Source organism: Miscanthus floridulus, chromosome 5 (genome assembly GCF_019320115.1).
Source record: "Miscanthus floridulus cultivar M001 chromosome 5, ASM1932011v1, whole genome shotgun sequence".
Taxonomy (NCBI): Eukaryota; Viridiplantae; Streptophyta; class Magnoliopsida; order Poales; family Poaceae; genus Miscanthus; species Miscanthus floridulus.
Genome location: NC_089584.1, coordinates 125,990,975 through 125,997,758, shown reverse-complemented (window position 1 = coordinate 125,997,758; position 6,784 = coordinate 125,990,975). Strand labels below are relative to the sequence as shown.

The 6,784-nt window shown below is 46.0% G+C and overlaps 1 pseudogene; it reads left to right on the top strand.

Moving 5' to 3' along the window:
- The first annotated feature begins 1,357 nt into the window (after positions 1-1,357).
- On the top strand, positions 1,358-3,256 carry LOC136455302 (glutathione S-transferase T3-like; annotated as a pseudogene).
- Positions 3,257-6,784: the final 3,528 nt, after the last annotated feature.

Here is a 6,784-nt window from a genome sequence, read left to right as displayed (position 1 = left end):
TCAAGGGGGTAGAATAGCTTTTTCTTGTGACAGCGTCACCTCCTATGTAGAATGAACTTTGTCATATGTAGAACGAACTTAGAGCATCTCCTACAGGTCGGCTAAATGCATCTGTGAATGCTATTATAGTTATTTTGGTCCAAAAAAGCTGTCCAACAGCCTTTCTATCCCATCTTCTATTTTCCACCGCTGGCCATCCCGCAATCGTCGCTGGCCAATTTTCCCGAGCCAGAATCGCTTGCTATCCGCGGCGCCAATGGACTCCCGCGCTCGATTTTCTTCTCCGCGCGCCATCCTCTCCTGCTCCCGCGTGCGCCGGCCCCCGTCGTGCTCCTCTTTTTCTTCCCATCCCGTGCAGCTTCATCTCGGCACCTGCGTCTTCCTCTCGATCTCGACGAGGCGGATCCCTTCGAGGTCCTCGGAATCGTGCCGAGGCACCATGTCGCAGGCGTCCGCGAGCCACGACAACGGGGACCCCAATTCTTCTGAGCTCCACTCGTTCCCCATCTTCTCGGCGGCCAGCGGTTGGGAGCAACAGCAGTTGCCGTCGCTGCCTTGGTTGCAAAGTGCAGGGGTACCTGGGATGCAGCGTGGAGTTCTTCCTCCCAATGTTGCCCCTGCTGCATCAGCCCCCGTGTCTGGCATGTATTTCGGTAAGATCCAAATAGCTACATCCAAATTTTTTTGGTTTTTTTAATAATCAAGCCAACTCGAAATGTACATGTGAGGTCAGATGCAATTTGTGAATAGCTATCTATTGCGAGTACTTGTGAATGAAAGCATTCTTGGCAATTATGTTCTGTGAATAATTCAGATTTGGTGAGCTCTGAATCATAAAAGCATTCTTGCTACTTTCAGATAGTACAATTTGACTAGTTGCAGTAAAGTGAATGTAGTGATTGTGCATATTACAAATTTATTTATTGAACTAGAGTTTGTGTATTTCAGTAAGTTTAGTAAATTTTTCCTTTAAACAGTATGTTAGCCTCTTCCCGGTGATCATCCAATTGCAGAACTGTGCATATAATGATTTGAGGTCAGAGTTTTCTGAAACTTGTTCATGTGTCAGTCTAATTTGCTATCAATAGTAGATTTTTATTCTTTAGTTTGTCAGTTGAAACTCTCTAGCTTTGCAGCCCAATTTTATTCTTCAGTTTTTTCAGTTTGTTCAAGTGTCAGTCATCTTCCTATGCAGCAAATAGGGCTTTAATTTTTTCTATACCACATCTAGAATGCTTCAGTTTTACCTGCTTGTTGAAATCATATTACAGTCTATGATCTTGATTATCCCTGTGGTATTTTTTCATATTACAGTCTATGATCTTGATTGTCCCTGTGGTATTTTTTCACAGGCGCCATGGATTCGGAAAGATCTTTTACCGACATAATTACAAGGGGTTGTAATCCTGCCGCTTTGTCTGATAATGTCCCAACTCCTAATGAAACGCCAGCATGTGATGAGGCCCTAGCAAGTGTGAAAGGGATTCAGAAAAGGTCCAAGAATTTCAGTAAAGAGGAGGACGAATTGTTGGTCTCAGCATTGCTAAATGTGAGTTTGGATCCAGTGCAAGAAGTTGATCAATCACGTTCGACTTATTGGAGAAGAATATATGATTATTTTCATATCAACAAGACATTTGATTCGGATCGAACGCAAAGCTCCCTAATGAGCCGATGGTCTGGTATTCTACATGATGTGAACTTATATGGTGGTTGCGTTTCGAAGATAGAGGCTAGAAATCAAAGTGGTTTTATCTATCTCTAATAAGGTTAGATAACATACCTTGCCCTTCCAATTGTATATGATGTTTCTCTATGTCATGCAGTCTCTATGTATTTCAATTTGCAGGAAAAAAATGCATTAAGAATGTTCAAGTCCGAGGACAAGCAGCACCGGAATTTCCCTTACCTCTATTGCTGGGAAAAATTGAAAGACAAGGCCAAGTGGAAGAATAGGAGCAATCAGAGTGGAACGACTTCAAGGAAAAAGCAAAAGAGCACGGCGAATTCAAGTCCTGCAGCTACTGGACAATTAGTTGTCACTGCTAATGGTGAAGAGAGTCAGGCAGCAATGCCTACAGTGGACAGACCTACAAGGAAGAAGAAGGAGAAAGACAAATAACGACAATGTTCCAGCATCGAAGCATTGGATTATCTGTTGGTAAAGAAGAAAGAGGCTGGCATAGAGAAGGATTTGAAGAAAGAGGAGAGGTGCAAAAAAGCCTTTGCATTGCAGGAAGAAAGGATCAGAATCGAGGAAGAACGGAACAGAATCGAGGAATAAAGGATCAGACTTGAGAAAGACAAATTTGAGTTCGAGGACGATGAATCCACCACTTCATTCAGTAGATTGAACTCAGCTTCAGAATCCATCACACACCTACGACTCTAGGGCAAAGCAGAGGCAAATACATGATGGGTTGACCTGACAATTCCTGAACGCATGAAGTGCTCGCCACCATCGACTACTGCTCGGCACAGTCGTCGCATCGAGCGGCCAGGCAGAGGAGAACCGTAGGTGTGCCGCCAAGGGGAAGCCGTGAGTTGCGACTTTGCGAGCAGACCTGGCGGCGTAGTTGTGCGTTGCGGCTTCGAGCAGACCTGGCGGTGGACGTATGTTGCGAGAGGTCAAGGACCAACCGTCAGGATGATGTGGCCCATTTAAATATAGCAAAGGTCCATGTTTAGCCAGGCTGCTGTAGCACTCATCTTTTTAAGAGACTTTTCTATTATACATGATGGCTCAATTAAGAGATTTAGCATTTATTTTTAGCCCACCTGTAGGAGATGCTCTTACACCTGGACAGAGTCCTGATATCTGGAAACACTACCAAAGGGGTCAATACTCCCCCAAGCTAGTTCTCTAACAAGGGCGTAACCACAATAATGTATTTTTCTGCTCATAAAGAAAGAGAACAAAATCTAAAGACTACCATTACGTCTATATGTGTTTGGCTGTTTGCAAATCCTGTTACACGTCAGTTAGCAGGGCAAAAAATTATTAAGAACCCTTTGTGCAACCAAAAGGAGGTCAGCTCATTCTGGACGGAAAATGTCCTTGCCAAACAGGTATTAGTACAGGGTAATCCTCCGCATACACGCCAATATGCTCCAGGATGAAAAAGTGATCTCGCAAACACGTCTTTCACGAATACCTACAAAATATATGCAGATATCAGAATATATCATGAGAATGGTTAACCATGGAAGCCTGATTGTAGCATTTAATGGGAAGGAAAACAAAAGCCTAGAATAACTTTGAATTATATATAAAATTTATCTAGACATATAGAAAGCGCCATTACTTTCTCTCCTACATCAAACAACCATATTATACATAGGACTATCCTATCCGTTCATTAACTTCATCTAATGGCTCAGATTGATCGTGTCCTGCAATTCCTTCTACAATCAATAGCCATATTACATCTATTATGGCCCACTAATCTCCATAAGATCCAGTTCTCAATGTGCAATGGTTGGCATTCTTTTCTTCTCTGTATCCTAGAGAGTTCAGCTAAAACCATTTGCTATTTGACTTCCTGATAAGTGATGGTAACCAGTTGGATAGAACTGATCAGGGTAAACCACCTAGTATTTAATTAAACTAAAACTGATTGTAGACCATACTGTTGAATCATAGTTGCGCAGAGAATCATTCCGATGGTCAATCTGGTATTCAGTAGTAATCCTAACTGCTACAAACAATGAATTCACCTAAAGGAGTATCAACCTGTTCTTAGCTTGCATTTGGCTAAAACAGAAGTTTTTGTTCAGCTCATTTCTAAGCTATGGCTCCCTGCAACTATACTGCCGGCAAGGCAACCGCCTAGCTGAGGATGACAGACCAGGAGGTGGAAAAAAGTTAGGTTTAGTAAGTTATATCCATCACCATTGACATAGAACCGGCATAACAGCAAATGCGTTCAACACTTGACCAAGTGTTCTTTGATAAGTTGACATTAATGTAATGCTAGCATACATGACATGTACCATCCAGTACAATAATGTAGGTCAGTGAGAAAGACATCTTGAGAAAAAAAAAACTAAACAGGGAATTATTAGATTTTGATATACTTGTAACCAATTTTGAGGATTAGCTCATACACTAGCTCTCATTCTGGATCATTGATGCCACTCAAATCATTGTTTCCTTTTTTATTTATTCAGACATTCATTTACTCGTGACCATAACTTGCAGTCAGCTGGAGGTTCTCCTGCTTCACTCAGACTGGGTCGGTGGCTAGACTTTTATAGTGGTCCTGGATCCGTTGGAATAGAAGCTAATACACCTAAATCCTTACCGAGCACTCAATTACGCGATGAATCAAGAACACTACCATACAAGAATCGGACCCTAACTTACCGGTGAGAAGGAGTGGACAGCTTTATCTACAGTAGTTCATAGCTGTGGCACAAATCCAGGTTCTGGTATGTTTCCTCCAGCCTGCAGCCAATGCTCTTGAAACTCATGTGGAGTCAGCCCCAATAATGTTCTATGAAATTTTATCTTCAATAATTCTCCCCATATACCAACAAGAGAATTCATGGTAGCCTTCTGATGGTATTCGATACACCACTGCCGCGTCAGATTTGGAAGAGCTAAGGTTCCATTCAGCCGCTCTTCTAGCACAACTATGGAGAAATCAGACCATTTATGAATAAGCTTCCAATACTCAAACTCCATTTTGTATGGTGGTGTGTCATTTCGCAAACGTTGATTGACTTCAACCAGCAGACTCCTCAACCTTCTAGTCTCACAAAATATCACCATAACATTCCATGCTGCCCTTTTGACATCTAGTGTCAGAGGACCTGGTCCACCATCATCCCTCTCCAATTTGGACAAACTATAGAACATGCTCTCCAAGACCAATTCACCCCCGGGTTGCCTGCAAGTTAATTACAATTCAGTTAATGATGCAATTAAGAATTGGGAGTGAGAATGATAGGGACTAACGCATAGTTATTGATGCAATTAAGAAATGAGTGATAATGCTACGGACTTACGCGTCAACGTGAGCCGAAGAGATTCCAATCTCCGTTGCATGTAAGAACGCTGGTACATTCGAGTCCTGAAGAGCGAACCATGTCCCACCCTGTCCTCCGCCACCTCCAGCATGAGCAACTTCAAATTCCTGTATGGTAAACTTGATGCGCCGGAAAGCAGCAAAATAGGTGTTGTCATCACACATCAGTAGATCAAGGATGTATCGATGATCATGATGTGCTGGCGGCTGGGAGTCCCATAGTCTAATGATGTGATGACTAGTCATGTTGGTGATTGGATTCATATATGGTGTCACAGGCAGACCATTGACAATAAAGGGGGAAATCAAGGTGTCGCGATGGTTCAGCGTTCTGAACGTCTGCCGGAGACCATCAACGCCGCTTCGGATGTCATGCCAGACAATTGGTATATCACCCTCGTTGCGCTGCAAAGGGCATGACACGTTCACAAGACCTGGTGCATCTGCCATGCTGCAAAAGAACCATGTTTTAGTGAATCAAAACAAATCTTTTCTTACCCACCTTAAAAAAAAACAAATCTTTTCTTATAGGGGCTCTTGCGTTTGTACCCTTGTTTTGTATTAAAATTGTGATTTTGCCCCTATTTTTTTTACTTTGTGAATTTACCCCTACTGTGCCATTCACGAAGCACCGGTTTGCCCCTGCTCCGTCATCCACCCCTAACGGTGTTAACTTTTGTACCAAAGGACAAATATGCCCTTGTGATTTTATCCTCCCTCTCGCTCTGCGTCTCCCCAGCCCAACACAAGGGGCGGCGGCGGTGGCCGCACTCTCTCCTCACCTCCCAGCGGCGTTCCTCCCCCTCCCTCCCCCTCCCTCTCCTTCTCCAGCCCGGCGGCGCCTCACCACTCCCCTCCCAGCGGCGTTCCTCCCCCCGGCGGCGTGGTGGCTGGAGCTCGCGGCGGCGCGGTGGCTGGAGCTCGTGGTGGCGCGGTGGTAAGGGCCGCAACCACATCCCTCGCGGCTCGAGGCGGGTGATGCGGCGGGAGCCGAGATCCGGCGACGCTCCTCCGCTCCCCCGGCCAGATCTAGTGGCGGTGCGGGGGATCGAGCCCCCTCTCTCCTCCCTCCGGCGATTGTGCGGCGCGTGGACGACGAATCCGGTGGCAGCTCGGCGCGGGGACGTCGGATCCGGTGGCGGCGCGGGGGGAGCCCCCTATCTCCTCCCTCCAGCGACGGCGCGGCACGGGGACCGAGGAGCTCCTCTGTCTCCTTCTCCGGCGACGTGGATCTGGGCGAGGAGGTCCTCCCTCTCCCTCAAGCCGGCCAGCCATGCCGCGACGCCCACGTGCCTTGACCCGAGCGTCGCGGCCGGGCACCGTTGCTACCCTGCATGCGCCGCGGTCGTGGGCGAGTGCCGCGCCCCGCAGCCAGGCGCCACCGTCCCCCGCACAACGCGCCCCGCGGCTGGGACCGGCCGACGCCCCGCCATGCTTGCTAAGCTGACACCGTGTGGTTTGCCTGTGGCTAGACGAGCAGGAGGTTGAAGATAAGATGAGGGGCAACATGGTCTTTTTGCCTCTGTTTGCAGGGATTTTGATTTTTTTTAATTCATTTATTCCATGTCCATCTAACAGACATCCAAACCAGGGGCAAACGGGTGGTTCGTTTTAAAATAACAGGGGCAAAATCACAAAGTTGAAAAAACAAGGGCAAAATCACAATTGGACTGCTGGACAGGGGCAAGAACATCATTTTCCCTCTCTTATATTGGTTAGTCACATATACCGGTGTCAAATGATGTCGAAGCAAA